General features: G+C 41.8%; 1 pseudogene; it reads left to right on the plus strand.

The window, feature by feature from the left end:
- Nucleotides 1–304: 304 nt before the first annotated feature.
- On the plus strand, nt 305–1482 carry LOC110288595 (tubulin alpha-4A chain pseudogene; annotated as a pseudogene).
- Nucleotides 1483–17939: the final 16457 nt, after the last annotated feature.

Here is a 17939-nt window from a genome sequence, read left to right on the forward strand (position 1 = left end):
CTAAGGATCAAGATCTAGGCTCTCAGCTATTGCCCCAGCACCAGGCCTGCCTGACCTACTGCTGCCATGCTCCCCACCAAGGTAGTCATGCACTGATCCTCTGAAACTGCAAGCAAGCTCTAGTAAACACTGCCCTAACTTTCCTTGGCCAAAGTGTTTTAACACAGCAATAGAAAATTAGTTGTGAGGTCTTCCTTGAGACCTGTGGCCACTACTCTAGGTGGGACTACAGTAAAGTAAAATCCAGTAAAGACTCCTCATGCATGAATGAAATCCATTCCGGGTGGGGCAGGCTGGTGTGCAGATGGGCGATGCCTGCTGGGAGCTCTATTGTCCAGAACCTGGGATTCAGACTTATGGGCACATGCACAGTGACAAGACCACTGGTGGTGGTGGAGAAAAGACTCCCTCACCACCTTCTTCTGTGAAACTACATCTGGAAACATGTGCCTTGGGTCGTCTTTGTAGCTCGGGAGGCTAGTGTATTTGCTGCCTTCTGAAATCACATGAAATCTGGCTCCTTCTCCCAGAGCAGTTTATCGCTTGGAAAGAAGATACAGCCCTCAACAATGCTCATGGCCACTCCATCACTGGCCATGATATCGTCGACCCAGGACAGGATCAGACCCGTAAGCTGCCTTGTCAGTGTACAGGATTTCAGGGCTTCCTGGTATTCCACAGCTTTGGAGGGGGCACCAGCTCCTGCTTCACCAGGTCTCAGCTGATGAGAGTGGCTTTCTACTGACTATAACCAGAAGTCCAAAAAAGAGTTCCCCATCTACCCAGCCCCGCAAGTGTCCACAGCTGTAGTGGAGCCCTACAACTCCATCCTGACCACACATACCACTCTGGTATGACAGACTCTGCCTTCATAGTGGACAAGGAGTCCATCTGTGACATCTATCACCACAACAAAGATATTGAGGACTCAACCTATACTAACCTCATCAGCCAGATCAACTTCTGCATCACTGTTTCCTTGTGTTCTGGTGGGCCATTCCACGTGGATGTGACTGAGTTTCAGAGCAGCCTGGTGCCCTACCCCCCTCATCTCCTTGGTCCCCTATGCTCCATCATCTCTGCAGAGAAAGCCTACCATGAGCAGCTGTCAATGGCAGAGTTCACCAATGCCTGGTTTGAACCTGCCAACCTGATGGTGATGTGTGATCCATAGATGGCAGGTACAAAGCCTACTGCCTGCTGTGCCATGGAGATGTGGTACCCAAGGATGTGAATGCTGCCATCACTACCCTCAAGATGAAACCCACAATGCATTGTGCCAGAGGCTTCAAGATTGGTGTCAATTACTAGGCACCCACTGTGGTGCCTGTGGGTGATCTGGACAAGGTGCAGCTTGCAGTGAGTATGCTGAGCAACACAATTAAGATTGCTGAAGCCTGTTCTTGCCCAGACCACAAACTTAACTTAATGTAAGCAAAGAGGACTTTTGTATACTGGTATGTGGTTGAGGGCTTGGAGTAGAGGGATCTCTCTGGGGCTGGAGAGGATTATGAGGAAGTAGGCATGGACTCTATGGTGGTTTGTATATGCTTGACCCAGGGAGTAGCACTATTGGGAGGTGTGGCTTTGTTGGAGGATGTGTGTCACTGTAGTGGTGAATTTGAGACCCTCCTCCTAGCTCCATGCAAGACAGTCTTTCCCTAGCAGTTTTCAGATGAACATGTAGAGCTCTCGGCTCCTCCTGCACCATGCCTACCTGGATGCTGCCATGGCTTTATGATCCTGGACTGCATCTCCAAACTTGTAAGCCAGCCCCAATTAAATGTTGTCCTTATAAGTGTTGCCTTGGCCATGGTGTCTGCCCACAGCAGTAAAACCCCAACTGAGACAGACTCCTATGAGGACAGGGATGAGGGAAAAGACTAGACACCTACTTGCAGCCTCTTCACTGTGATTTTTGCAAAATCCTTTCAAATTAAAGTCTCATTGCTGAAGAAGAAGAAGGAGGAGGAGGAGGAGGAGAAGGAAGAAGAAGAAGAAGAAGAAGAAGAAGAAGAAGAAGAAGAAGAAGAAGAAGAAGAAGAAGAAGAAGAAGAAGAAGAAGAAGAAGAAGTAAAAGATAGTGAAAAAGAAAACAGAAAAATAACAAAAGTAATTGAGACCTCCTCTTTTCGTAGTCCCTGTATGTCTCATTGGGAAGCTATGTTCACCTTGTGAGCCTTTCCTTGGGTTTGCTTGGAGTTCATTTCCTTCTGAGAGCTGTGCTTTTCTCTTTTTGCCACAGGTTTGGGACATTTCTAACATTGTTTCTTCTGACGGTCTTTTTGTTGCTGTGTACATAATGACAAACAAATCTGGTGACTTTCCGTTTTCCCATAGCTTAATGAGTTTCTTCATGGCTTTCCTTCCTTTGACTTTTTGGGGCTGCATTAAGATATTTCTGATGCATGGCAAATTGCTTATATTTCCAGTATGCAATCGGCAGGTTCAACAAGTGACACACAGAATATTCACCACAGCTGAAAACATGTTCTCCAGCCCTTAGCAACGCTTCCCTCTCCCTCACTCTGACACTCTCCTCTCTGTCTCTAGGCAAACACAGATATGCTTTCTGGAAATGAGTGCTTCTTTGTATTTCCTGGAATTGTGCACAAATGGAGATTGTCAAACACACACACACACACACACACACACACACACACACACACACACACAGTATGGACCTTTTGAAGGCTCTGAATTCTTTCAATCCTAATAGTAATTATTTTGAGATTCTCTTATTTTGTTTCCTCAGTCAAGGTTCTGTCTGCATTCATTACTGGCCCTGTGTTTCTGCACAGTTACACAGCGGCTTGTTTGTGTGCTCAGCTTCTGATGGGCATTTGGATGCCTCCATGCTATGTTTGTTATAAATCTGGCATTGGCGAACATCCCACATCTATCTACATACAGGGTTCCTGGATGTGTATTCTTACTTGGCTTTGAGAGACCTTTACACACCTAATCATTGAATTGTGTGGTGGTTATGTACTCAAGCCCTTATAGAATGAATGCTAAGCTTTTTTCCCAGGTGGTTTGGTCAGTGAGCATTGACAAATAATTTTCTATACAAACCTTCATTTAGCATTGCCTGACCCTGGTTAGGCACATTAATCATGTGAATTTATATGCTTTTTTCCCCAATAAATTTGATGATTAGCAAGCAGAGTTCAGAGCAACTATTTCCTTAGCCCCGTGAGTCTCAACTTTTGGGGTTGAAAGATTTTCACGTGGGGTTGCTTAAGAGCATTGGAAAACACATCTATCTACATTTTGATTCAAAACAGTAACAATAATGACCACTATGAAGTTGCAATGCAAATATTTTTATGCTTGGAGTTTGCTACAACATAAAGAACTGTATTTAAGTGTTAGGAAGGTTGAGAGCCACTGCTTTAGCCTGTCATTTTTGTAATATGACACAAGTAAACTAGTCAGTTACCACAATAAACCGAGGAAGTAATGATATTTGTTCTTGAAATTTCCCAAACTCAAAAACATCCTGTGCTCAAGAGGTCATGTTATTTTTTTAAAAATCCCTCACTTGTGTGTGATGGATTCACGTCGTTCGCGTCGTAAACTCTCCTGAATCAGCCTAAAAAGTGGAGTGAATACGGTTGCTTTCTTTCAAGCAGAGCTAGCTCATTCTAAGGATGTCTTTCCTTTATCACCACCTTGCCTCTGAGCCAGTTCGTTTGTGTCAAGCACTGACATGTCTGGTAGAGTACGTGATTCCAAATTGGGGAGCCAGCCAGGAACCTAAAACACGTCCTGGTATTAGATAACACAAACTGGCCATCTTTTTAGAGGACCCTTAGCATCTTACAATGCTAGCTGCCAAAGGTAGCCATAATGGGAGGCGTACAGAAAGGACAAATGGAGGGAAGTGCTGAAGAGGTGAAGGAATTAGGCCCAATGTGGAATGCCATTAGTATATGACCTCAAGTTTTAATTTTAGGCAATAATACAATTTCTAACCATGGGTTTGGCTTTTCCAATCGAGGCACATAATAGCAGGCTCTGATTCAGTTTACATATCTACAGTGGCCACACTGGATATTCTGAAGATAGAAGTGAATTTCATTCATTTCATATGAAATAAATACCAAAATCAGACAGGGAGCCCTGGGAGCATTCTGTATTAATTGTGAAGTTGTGTTCTGTCACCTTTGTAGTTAGGTAATGATCATTCAGATTGTATAGTGGGCAAGGGCGTGCATTGGGGATATTTGAACTCAAGGCCTCCATGCTAGATTAGTCCTTGTCTTGGTTACTATTAATTGATGTGATGAGATAGTATAAGCAAGATAACTTATAAAATGAAGCATTTAACTAGGACCTTCCTTACACTTTCAGAGGGTGAGTTCATGACCATCATGGCAGACAGCATGGCAGGAGGCAGACAGGTGTGGTAATAGAGCAGTAGCTAAGAGCTTTCATATGATTCACAAATACATAGACGAGAGAAGACTAGGACTGGCATTGGCCTTTGAAACTTCACTAGAAACACACCTTCACCAACACAGACATACCTCCTAATCCTTCTGTATTAGTTGGGTCTCTCTAGAGGAACAGAGCTTATAGAATGAATGAATGAATGAATGAATGAATGAATGAATATATACATATATATGAATATATATATTCTGTAATCCATATATATATGGAGAGAGAGAGAGAGAGAGAGAGAGAGAGAGAGAGAGAGAGAGAGAGAGAGAGAGAGAGAGAGAGAGAGAGAGAATGAGATTATTAGAATGTTAGAATGGTTTACAGGTTGTGGTCCAGCTAGTATAAATAAGGCTGTCCACTAATCAAAGGTCCAAGAACCCAGTAGTTGTTCAGTCCCACAAGGTTGAATGCTTTAGTTGGTCTTCAGTATATGCCAGAATTCCAAAGAATGAGGGTTTAATGTCAGTGAAGGAATAAACTTGGTACTGAGACCAGGAGAAAGAAGCACGCAAAGAGAGATCAAGTTTCCTTCTGTGTTCTTTATATAGGCTACCAGCAGAAGGTATGGTCCAGATTAAGGGTGAGCTTCCTACCTCAAAACATCCAGATTAAAGATCAATCTTTCTACCTCAAAGATCTAGATTAGAAGAGGTTCTTCCAGGCTTGATATGTGCCCCAGTGTAGGGGAATTGATGCCAGGGGGGAGGCTGGAGTGGGTGTGTGTGTGGAGGCACACCCAAATAGAAGCAGGGAGAGGGGGGATGGGATAGGGTTGTTCTGGGAGGTCTGGAAACTGGGAAAGGCGATAACATTTGAAATGTAAATAAAGAAAATATTGAAAAAAAAAACCCAAAAGGTGTGGGTCTTCCCACTTTAAATAATTTAGTTAAGGAATAAAAATCCATCACAAGTTTGCCCAGACATTGGCTTTTAGTTACTTCCTGATGTAGCCAAGTTAATAACTGATCCATGACACTTTCTTAATGGTTATATCACCTGGGAACTCAAGTATGTGAGCCCATGAGGTAATTCTCAATTAAACCACCTCAGCATCCTACCACCGAGTTATGCTTTCAGACCTGAAATACTGATTTCCTTATACCCATGGGAACACGAAAACTTCTCAGAGCTTGCAAAAAGTATCATGTTCAACACAGGCTTACCCAGTCCTCAGAGGTGATGGGTCAGTTCCTGAGAAAGCTTGGGTCTTTTCCAGCTCTCCTCACTCTTCTAGATTCCATTTCTTTATCATTTAGAACTTTTTCATTTGGTTTCTCATCAGCTGCAATTCATGTCCCAGGCACTGGTGATTAATAACAATGTCTTTTTCTTAAGTTGAATGGTAGATTGACCCCACAAGCCATCAGGCATCAAAACCAGATTCACTGTGTGTGTGTGTGTGTGTGTGTGTGTGTGAGAGAGAGAGAGAGAGAGAGAGAGAGAGAGAGAGAGAGAGAGAGAGAGAGAGAGAGAGAGAGAAGGCTCTCACCTCTTACTCTATAGCTGTTTGGGGTATTTGGTCTTTTGTCTGCCTGCCACCACCCATTCAATATCTTTTCTCTGAGCTTTTAATTAATTTCTGAAACCCCAGAACAGTTTAGTGGCATTTTGGTTGATGGTTCCTTCTCTGCCTTTGGATCTCCTTCCTCTGCCATGTTTCTGATACCCATCACTGTATTTTACTTAATTTTAAATTGCCATAAAACTAGAAAACATGAACCTTCATAAGTTTCCAGACGTGGGAAATGATCCTGAAAGAAAGTAGATGCAAATCTGGCATTCAGTGCCCACCCAATTGAACAATTATCTGCTTTGAGTGTGCATTGTTGATGATGGAGCATTCATACCCCCAAGCTCAGTCAATGACTTTCATTCTGTTCTTAGAGAATTGGGAAGGGAATACAGGAAACATTATCATATTGTTATAGTTTTTGTGTGTGGTTTGGGAGAACCCTACTCCCTTACAAGGCACAGCAAGAGGGACTGGGACCAAAGGGAGAGTTGCAAGACCATAGATGCTAAATGATCTCTGATGATGAGTAAGGTTTCCAGTTTAGCAAGCCTTATCAGTTGCTGCCCTCATAGCTCCTTGATTATCACCTCATTTTGTAAGATTAGGAAAAGTCCTGAGAGATCAGATGGACGATGCTCCTGCACAATATGATGGTTAGGTGGATTTCTGTTTAGTGGAAGATTTGCTTGCAGAGCATTTCAGAGTTTCTTCTCTCTGGTTGAGGGCAATTCCTCACAGGAATGGTTCCACATCAAGGTTCACCATGCCCTCCCTTTTCTCCTGCCATTGTGTATGGGACTAGGATCAGAAGAATCAGGACATGGAAGTGTTATGTTTGCCAAATGGGCACCAAAGATAATGTCATGAAAATATGGACCTTGTAGTTGTCAAGTTGTCTCCTAAATATATACCTCGGGAGGATATAGGCACCTAGTTCAGATGTGAGCCAGAGCACTGCTAGCAGCAACACATAGCAAAACAACCCTTGGAGCCTGTGATCAGTGAAATACTTCAGTATTTGTGCCTGCAACCAGACTCCTTCCCAGACCTGATCACCCCTGCAACTCTACAGATTCTCCCTAGTTTTTTCTGTGGCCTCAGATCCCACTTATCATGTGATGGTATAGTATGAACTTCCACTTTATAAATACCATGTGTAATTGCCCTAGGATCCTGGAGCACTATAGAAGGCTCCCAACCTGTATGTACATTCTGTATGTTCCTGTGAGATATACTAAGGTAACTTACCTGGCCTGAGCCCTTCATGTTATGCCCCTTTCCTCTGCTAACACAGACCAGAGTATATATGTTGGGCTTCTGGAGCTCATCTCACAGTCGGGGAAAGGGCTGGTGTCTCTCCACTGCTTCTGAACAAATAGCTTCTCTTTTCAATGGAAAAGTGAGTCATACTTTTTTATTTTTAATCAAATAACTCTTTGCAATAGCTGATTTATTTTTAAGGTTCGGCCAATGTTTCCATTACGCCTAGTCTCTAAAAGCCCCTTTAAGTGTGCTCATGAAGCCTTAGCAGGATAATGCAGCCTTTGGGGCCAGAGACCTATCTTCAGAGCCCTGTACTGGAGAGATCACCATGGCAACCATGTCCAGTCTTTGGGCAGTGTGGCAGATGGGAAAGAGGATGACTCAGACACTGCAGAACACTTAAGACCAGGAATATGGCTTTATGCAATGCGTCATGAAGGCTCCTGGTGAGGACAGTGACAGTGAACCACTCCCAGTATGGTGAATCTGCGTATTCTAGGATGCAGCAAAAGAGAAAACTGGGGTGTACACTGCATATGAGGAGGCTGGCTCTGGGTTCATAGTTTTGTCTGTGTAGAGGGGGAAGGTTTCCAGTAGACAAGTTTCCACCTCACTTGGAACATGGGACATATAGGAAAGTCAGGGTCAGGTGCTTCTCACCAATGTCTCCCTGTCCTCCATGGAGCGGTGGTTTTGATGGCCAGAGTATGAATTCAATGATCAGAACACTCAATACTATCATCAGAGATATTCAAACTGCTAGCCAGGAAATCTGTGAGGTTGTAACTGCCATTCATATGGCTAATACTGAGAAATGTCATCTGACTTCCTTCTTATACTCAGAAACTGTGTTTGCAGTAACACCATAATCTTTGTTTTCTCGATATTCATCAAAATTTCTTCCTACAAAATGTCTGATTATGGACATCACCCAGCAGAGGTCTTCTACTACCAGGCCTTAAAACATGATTCATCAAGTTTCTAACTAAAGGGGATTACATGAGAATGCTGGGTTATATTCTTCAAAGGAGAAGAGACTATCTCTTCATTAATTTAAATTTTTTCAGTATTGGGGAATTATCAAACTCAAGGACCATGCATGTGCTAGATAAGCAACTCCATTACTAATCCACTAGTTCAGTCTTCTTTCAATTCTTTGGGTGCGGTTCAGAGTCTCACTCAGTTGCTCAGGCTGGCTTTAAACTCAGTTTATATCAAAGACAAGCTTTGAACTTCTGATCCTCCTCCTTCATCTTCCCACATAGCTGAGACTGCAGGCCTACATCACCGAAATCTCTTCAATTCTTGAACAAGAGGAGAAACAAAGATTCTCTGCTCAACCAAACTTTTTCTATGCTCTTGAACCTATCTTAGGTTCATTCATGCACTTCTTTTAAAAAGATCCAGGGTTAAAAAAGAACCCTTGCTAACTCAGTTTATCAATTCCTTCCCACTCTACAGTATCTAACCAACCTCCATTTCAGTTTAGTTCTTCTTCCTCTACCATAACTTAGGTGATATCTGAGAATCCTAACCTTTTTTTAAAGATCAGAATTCTGTTAGAGAGGTTTAGCCATGATCACCTGTGTTTTTCTTCTTAATCATTTTCCATTTATTGGCATGCCTCAGCATGCTCCTCACCTATGAATTCTCTTTTATGCAAGCTGTTTGTGGTTGAACCCAGTGTCCCTTTCCAACCATAAGAATCTCTTGCAAAGCAATCTGGCTGTGCCATAATAGGCAGAGTTGAACAATTATTTCACTAAAACTACTCCACGGAGCACCAAAGGCTGTTACAAACTAAATTTTAAAAAGTTGCATTTGTGGCTAGAGAAGTGACTCAGTAGTTTCCTAGCTGCACTTCCTTGCCAGCATGACCTATCGCCTGTGTTATTGATCTTAGCCATTCTGAAAGGTGTGAGGTGGAACCTCAGGGTCCTTTTGGTTTGCATTTCCCTCATGATTAAATATGTTGAACATTTCTTTTCTTTTTTTTTTAAAAGATTTATTTATTTATTATATGTAAGTACACTGTAGCTGTCTTCAGACACTCCAGAAGAGGGTGCCAGATATTGTTACGGATGGTTGTGAGCCACCATGTGGTTGCTGGGATTTGAACTCTGGACCTTCGGAAGAGCAGTCGGGTGCTCTTACCCACTGAGCCATCTCACCAGCCCTTGAACATTTCTTTAAGTGCTGCTAGGCCATTTTGGAGTCGTATGTTAAGAATTCTCTGTTTAGATCTGTATCCTATTTTAAAATTGAATTATTTGGTTTGATGATGTCTAGTTTCTTGAGTTCTTTGTATATTTTAGATATTTGCTTTCTATTGGTTGTAGAGTTACCTAGAATCTTTTTTTTTTCATTCTGTAGGCTGCTGTTTTGTCATATTTTTTTTTAATATTTTTATTACATATTTTCCTCAATTACATTTCCAATACTATCCCAAGATTCCCCCATAGCGCCCCCCACTTCCCTACCCACCCATTCCCATTCTTTTGGCCCTGGCATTCCCCTATATTGGGGCATATAAAGTTTGCAAGTCCAATGGGCCTCTCTTTCCATTGATGGCCGACTAGGCCATCTTTCGATACATATGCAGCTAGAGACAAGAGCTCCGGGGTTCTGGTTAGTACATCATGTTGTTCCAACAATAGGGTTGCAGATCCCTTTAGCTCCTTGGGTACTTTCTCTAGCTTCTCCATTGGGAGCCCTGTGATACATCCAATAGCTGACTGTGAACATCCACTCCTGTGTTTGCTAGGCCCCGGCATCGTCTCACAAGAGACAGCTATATTTGGGTCCTTTCAGCAAAATCTTGCTAGTGTATGCAATGGTGTCAGCGTTTAGAAGTTGATTATGGGATGGATCCCTGGATACGGCAGTCTCTAAATGGTCCATCCTTTCATCACCGCTACGAACTTTGTCTCTGTAACTCCTTCCCTGGGTGTTTTGTTCCCAATTCTGAGAAGGTGCACAGTGTCCACACTTTGGTCTTCATTCTTCTTGAGTTTCATGCGTTTATCAAATTGTATCTTATATCTTGGGTATCCTAAGTTTTGGGCTAATATCCACTTATCAATGAATACATATTGTGTGAGTTCTTTTGTGATTGTGTTACTTCACTCAAGATGATGCCCTCCAGGTCCATCCATTTGGCTAGGAATTTCATAAATTCTTTCTTTTTAATAGCTGAGTAGTACTCCATTGTGTAAATGTACCATAATTTCTGTATCCATTCCTCTGTTGAGGGACATCTGGGTTCTTTCCAGCTTCTGGCTATTATAAATAGGGCTGCTATGAACATAGTGGAGCATGTGTCCTTTTTACCTGTTGGGACATCTTCTGGATATATGCCCAGGAGAGGTATTGCTGGATCCTCCGGTAGTACTATGTCCAATTTTCTGAGGAACCACCAGACTGATTTCCAGAGTGGTTGTACAAGCTTGCAATCCCACCAACAATGGAGGAGTGTTCCTCTTTCTCCACATCCTCGCCAGCATCTGCTGTCACCTGAATTTTTGATCTTACAGAAAAACAGGAAAACACATCCAAACAGATGATGGAAATGAACAAAACCATACTAGACCTAAAAAGGGAAGTAGACACAATAAAGAAAACCCAAAATGAGGCAACACTGGAGATAGAAACCCTAGGAAAGAAATCTGTTTTGTCATATTGATTGTGTAGTTTGCTTTACAGAATCTTTTTATTTTCATAAGGTCCCATTTATTGATTGTTGATCTTAGTGCCTGTGTGATTCGTTTTCTGCTCAAGAAGCTGTCTGCTGTGCCAATGAGTTCAAGGCTATTCCCCCACTTTCTTTTCTATTAGATTTAGTGTATCTAGTTTTATGTTCATGTGTTTGATCCACTTGAACTTGAGTTTTGTGAAGGATGATAGATATGTATCTCTTTGCATTCTTCTACATGCCAACATCCAGTTAGACCAGCACCATTTGTTAGAGATGTTTTCTTTTGTCCATTGTGTATTTATGGCTTCTTTGTCAAAAATCAAGTGACCGTAAGTGTGTAAATCTACTTCAGAGTGTTCAGTTTGATTCCATTGATCAACCTTATACTTACTGGTTGTGTGTCTGTTGTGGACACAACAGATTTGGCTGTGCACAGAATACATTTCTGGTCACAAGTCTAGAGGTTGAAAAGGCAGGGGCAAGGCTCCTCAGAATGGGATAAATCACTGGGCATAGGACTCAAGCTCTGTCTGAAGGTAGGAGGTTTATAGGTAAGAAGGTGGACTTACCAGACTGGGCTGGGACATGTGTGCTGGCCTGTCTGGAAAATGTAAGTGATTGGAGACGATCTCAAATGCTTCTAAGGACTGTGAAACAGAGATGTAGGGGACATTGTTTTGTGTGATACCTAATAATTCACACACCCTGAAAACTTGTCAACAAGCCTTACATACACCCCTGATAGCATATTGCTACTTTCCCTGTGTGTTTGTTGGTCTGTTCTTGATAGATAACATGTAAACTTTCTAACTGTTCATCTATGACCTCTGTTTTCCCACTAAAGGGAGTTTTTGGTTCAGGGTAGAACCTGTTTACAGTGAAGCTGTTTATAGCTACAGCTCTCTCATCCTCTCTTCCTACTTCTTTCCTTAAGTATGCTTGTGTCATGTGCAACAGGTGAATGGTTTTTGGTGCTTATCATACTCTTGGGGTCCTGCCTTGCACATAGATTCCTTTATTGTTGGCTGCTCTGAAGTGATTAGCCCATGGTTATACTTGGTGAACACTTCTGGCACCATGACCCACAAGTGAGCCCTGGGTATTCCTACTGGACAAAGAAGGTGAGGTAAATTCAGAAGGTCACATCACCCATGCAGATCCAGTCACCATCCAGTCTTGCTTCCTGGTTGCTAGAGAACTGAAGTATAAGAAAAGCTGCCACAGATACTCTGATATTTCTCCCTCTCAGTTCTGAGATTCTGAGTAGAGTATTGATCAGCCTGATCCTGCTTTTCCTGAAGGCCTTCATAACTGGTAAATTAAGCCCTTTTTCCACATTGCAGGTAAATGACATTCTCTTGATAACATATTAATGTCCAGAGTACTGCACAGAAAACTTGATATTATTTTCCTCTTCACAGGGAATCTAGATTTTAATATTTGTATCTAAAATGTACATTAAAGATCAAAACTGAGGTATCTGGTGAGATGGTTCAGCATTTAAGAGCACTGACTGTTCTTCTAGAGGTCCTGAGTTCAATTCCCAGTAACCATATGGTGGCTCACATCCATCTGTAATAGGACTGATGCCCTTTTCTGATGTGTCTGAGGACAGCTACAGTGTTGTAATATACATCTAATAAATACATACATCTTAAAAATTAAAAGATTAACCTGAGCAAGTGCTTCTTGACAATGTCTTCTTCTTCCAGGGCATTGGATGTGACTCTTAAGACTCAAGCAAATGCAGGCAAAGGCTGAATGGGACAGTAGTTGTGATTGGTGCTTTGAATTTGCCATCTCTATTGTAGGCAATGAAAGACTTCTCTAAAGAGACATAAATGTGCCAGCGACTATAGAGACCTAGTTTAGTTGCAAGCATTAACTCTCTGAGAATAGCCTAATGTTAGATGAGTTTGTGAGTGCATATGTACATGTGTCTTGGTAGGTGTATTTGGTAGAATTTCTTGTTCCCAACAAGAGAACAGCTTTGCTTGGGTAATGGGAATTTCCTAAGTTTCAGATGGGTACTGAATGAATCTTGTGTGTGTGTGTGTGTGTGTGTGTGTGTGTGTGTGTGTGTGTGTGTGTGTACAGTTGGGGTTTAAGGTAGAACTAACCAGTCTCAGTAGCTACAGAAAGCCCCCAGTCAGGATGCTCCCAGGGTCTAGGTTTATTTCCTGGAACATGTAACTATTTGTATGCTAGTTTCAGCCTCTGTGATCAAACAGCTTTGAGCTGGGGAAATGGTGAGTTACTTGACGGACTTGTAGTCCTGTGCTGAATGTACACTGACACAGCGTAGGAAGAATGAATATTCTGGACAGTGATATTGGTTCATGGTAAGAATGAAAGTCAAATTGAAGTCAAGATTCTACTACCTAGAATCCTTAGTGGTGTCAATTCCAAGAATGAAAGCTACATTGATAGAAAAGAATATTCTACGAGAGGGAGAAACTTCTTGCCTAGAGCTTCCAGATACTACTGAAGAATTCACTTCTGAACCTTGGGTTCTCTTCACTTTGATGCTGACAAAAAAATGGCTGTCTTAGTCACTGTCCTATTGCTGTGAAGAGACACTGCAAACAAGGCAATTTTTATAAAAGACAGAATTAGATTCAGAGTGTTAGTCCATTATCATTATAAGTGGGGGTAGATGATAGGGGCATGGTGGGAAGATGGTGTCATTTGTGGTTCTGGAGCAGTACTGAGATCTACATGCTGATCCATGAAGAGAGACAGAGAGAGAGACAGAGAGAGAGAGAGAGAGAGAGAGAGAGAGAGAGAGAGAGAGAGACTGTGAGCCTGGTGTCTTGAAGGCCTATGGTGGATGGGTTGGTGGGCATTATTATTCATGCTATCACATTCAATTCCCTGCCTCTATTAACTTATACGCACACCAAAATGCAAAATGCATTTTTCCTAAAATCTCCATAGTCTTTCACAGTTTCAAGACTGCTTAATGTATCAATTTTTTCTGAGACTCAAGGCAGACTCTTAGTTGCAACCACCCCACTTCATGAAAGCCAAATTTAAAAAGATCGCATATTTCCAACATAAGATGGCATAGAACATATATTTCCATTCTAAAAGGGAGGAAAGAGGACATAGTAAGGAAATACTGGACCAAAATAAATCCAGAACACATCAGGACTCACTCCAAATTCTGCATCTCCATGTCTGATGTTAAAGAGGTCTTTAGAGCTCCAACTCCTCCCAGCTTTGTTGACAGTAACACACTTCTTTCTTTTGACCTGTTTCCACTGCCTGTTAGCAGCTTTCCTAGGGAGACACCCTGCATCTTTGTCATCTCCAACATCCTGGGGTCTCCAACATATTCCATGTTTTACAAACATTACAGTTTCTCTGTGCCTCCACACTGGGACACCCCTGACACAAGCCTGGCCTCAGTAGCTTTTCTTATCTAAGGACAAAGATTACACAACCCCTTTCTTGTATCCTGGAATCTGAAGCCAGAACCATGTGGCTGAAGCCACTAAGTTTTATATTTTTCTTTTTTCAGCTTGCTCATTTTCATTATAAATATGCATAAGAGTGACACAGTCGCTCTATTATAGACACATGACATAGTCAATACATGCCATTAATCGAAAATTCATCAATTTAGCCTCAGGCAGATTTTTGGGGGACAAGACAAAAAGCAGCCAAATTCTTTACCAAAAATACCACAAAAATTATCTCTAGGCCACTTATCATCTTCTCCTCTGAAGCCTCTTGAGCTAGGATGTCATAATCTGCATTGCTCTCAGCACCACTGTCTCCCATGCTCCTCCTATCATGGCCCATCAGACCTGCTTACAGCATCCAACTGCTTTCCTAATACAAAGGCCACATTCCACCAACAAACACTAAGGTTAGGTCTGTCACAGAAATACCTTACTCCTGGTACTAAATTCTGTCTTAGTCACTGTTAGAATGCTGTGAAGATACCATGACCGAGGCAACCTTTATAAAATAATTTAATTCTGGGATTGCTTACAGTGTTGGAAGTTTAGTCTATCATGGGGGGGGGCATGGAAGGGCCATGGCAGCACTCATGATTCTAAAACAGTAGCTAAGAACTACATCTTGATCCGGAAAGAGTGAAAGAGAGAGAGAGACAGAGGAAGTGGCAGAGACAGACACTGACTCTTGGCCTGCTGTAGGTTTATTAAACTTCAAATACCACCCCTAGTGACACACTTCTCCAGCAAGGGCAACCCCTTATCTTTGTAATCTGTTTAAATAGTACCTTTTCTCTTGTAACTAAGCATTCCCTCTTAAAGACATTTCCCTGAGACCTTAATGGCAGCTTCTCTTTTCTACTCCAGGCACAGGTCTTGGGCACATCTTTTAAGTGTGTGTAGTTGCAAGTGGCTACCCTACCCTAAACAGGTACGTTCATAACCTACAGCATTACTTGGACTCACATGCTGTAGAGGTTGGAAGGAGCCTTAGGGAAGAGTTCTCCTTCATTTTTTCTTGTCTCTTGAGTTTCTTCTGACATTGAAAATGAATGTTGTGGACCAGCAACTAAAGCCATGAGAACAGACTTGAGTCAGTAAGGACTGACAAGAGGAAAGAGCTGAGCTCCATTCTGATTTATATAGAGATGATTTGCACATGTTAAGAAATAGGGACAAGTCCCTTCCGGTCCACTCCAGCACCAGGGTTCCTTGCTTGCGTAGTCTCCGGACACTCGCAAGGACCCCCACAGGATCCCCCACAGGATCTTAAGACCTCTGGTGAGTGGAACACAACTTCTGCCAGGAGGCAGGTTCGAACACCAGATATCTGGGCACCTTCCCTGCAAGAGGAGAGCTTGCATGCAGAGAGTACTCTGACCACTGAACTAAGGAGAGAGCTAGTCTCCCAGGTAGGTCTGCTGATAGAGGCTAAGAGAATCACCTGAGGAACAAGCTCTAAACAGAGACAACTATAACAACTAGCTCCAGAGATTATCTGATGTCGAAAAGCAAACATAAGAATCCTACTAACAGAAATCAAGACCACTCACCATCATCAGAACTCAGCACTCCCACCCCACCTAGTCCTGGGCACCCCAACACACCCGAAAAGCTAGACCCGGACATAAAAACATATCTCATGATGATGATAGAGGACATCAAGAAGGACTTTAATAACTCACTTAAAGAAATACAGGAGAACACAGCCAAACAGATAGAAGACCTTAAAGAAGAAACACAAAAATCCCGTAAAGAATTGCAAGAAAACACGATCAAACAGGTGATGGAATTGAATAAATCCATCCAAGACCTAAAAAGGAAAGTAGACACAATAAAGAAAACCCAAAGTGAGGCAACACTGGAGATAGAAACCCTAGGAAAGAAATCTGGAACCATAGATGCGAGCATCAGCAACAGAACACAAGAGATGGAAGAGAGAATCTCAGGTGCAGAAGATCCCATAGAGAACATCGGTACAACAATCAAAGAAAATACAAAAAGCAAAAAGATCCTAACTCAAAACATCCAGGAAATACAGGACACAACGAGAGGACCAAACCTATGGATAATAGAAGTAGATGAGAATGAAGATTTTCAACTTAAAGGGCCAGCAAATATTTTCAACAAGATTTTAGAAGAAAACTTCCCAAACCTAAAGAATATACAAGAAACCTACAGAACTTCAAATAGACGGGACCAGAAAAGAAAATCCTCCCGACACATAATGATCAAAACAACAAATGCATTAAATAAAGAGAGACTATTAAAAGCAGTAAGGGAGAAAGGTCAAGTAACACATGAAGGCAAGCCTATAAGAATTACACCAGACTTTTCACAAGAGAATATTAAAGCCAGAAGAGCCTCGAGAGATGTTATACAGACACTAAAAGAACACAAATGCCAGCCCAGGCCAAACTCTCAATTACCATAGATGGAGAAACCAAAGTATTCCACCACAAAACCAAATTCACACATTATCTTTCTACAAATCCAGCCCTTCAAAGGAAAATAACAGAAAAAAAAAAAAAACCAATACAAGGACGGAAATCATGCCCTAGAAAAAGCAAGAAAGTAACCCCTCATCAAACCAAAAAGAAGACAGTCACAAGAACAGCATGCCAATCCTATCAGACCACCATGGACTAATGCTGATCTTCAATAACAACATAAATAACGGAAAGCCAACATTCACGTGGAAACTGAACAACACTTCTCAATGAAACCTTGGTCAAGGAAGGAATAAAGAAAGAAATTAAAGACTTTTTAGAGTTTAATGAAAATGAAGCCACAACATACCCAAACTTATGGGACACAATGAAAGCATTTCTAAGAGGGAAACTCATAGCTCTGAGTGCCTCCAAAAAGAAACTAGAGAGAGCACACACTAGCAGCTTGACAACACATCTAAAAGCTCTAGGAAAAAAGGAAGAAAATTCACCCAAGAGAAGTATACGGCAGGAAATAATCAAACTCAGGGGTGAAATCAACCAAGTGGAAACAAGAAGAACTATTCAAAGAATTAACCAAACGAGGATTTGGTTCTTTGAGAAAATCAACAAGATAGATAAGCCCTTAGCCTGACTCACTAGAGGGCACAGGGACAGCATCCTAATTAACAAAATCAGAAATGGAAAGGGAGACATAACAGCAGATCCTGAAGAAATCCAAAACACCATCAGATCCTTCTACAAAAGGCTATACTCAACAAAACTGGAAAGCCTGGACAAAATGGACAAATTTCTAGACAGATACCAGGTACCAAAGTTAAATCAGGATCAAGTTAACGATTTAAACAGTCCCATATCTCCTAAAGAAATAGAAGCAGTCATTAATAGTCTCCCAAACAAAAAAAGCCCAGGACAAGATGGGTTTAGTGCAGAGTTCTATCAGACCTTCAAAGAAGATCTAATTCCAGTACTTCACAAACTATTCCACAAAATAGAAGTAGAAGGTACTCTACCCATCTCATTCTATGAAGCCACAATTACTCTGATACCTAAACCACAGAAGAATCCAACAAAGATAGAGAACTTCAGACCAATTTCCCTTATGA

Source organism: Mus caroli, unplaced genomic scaffold, assembly GCF_978045245.1.
Source record: "Mus caroli unplaced genomic scaffold, Mus_caroli_1 scaffold_5, whole genome shotgun sequence".
Lineage (NCBI taxonomy): Eukaryota > Metazoa > Chordata > Mammalia > Rodentia > Muridae > Mus > Mus caroli.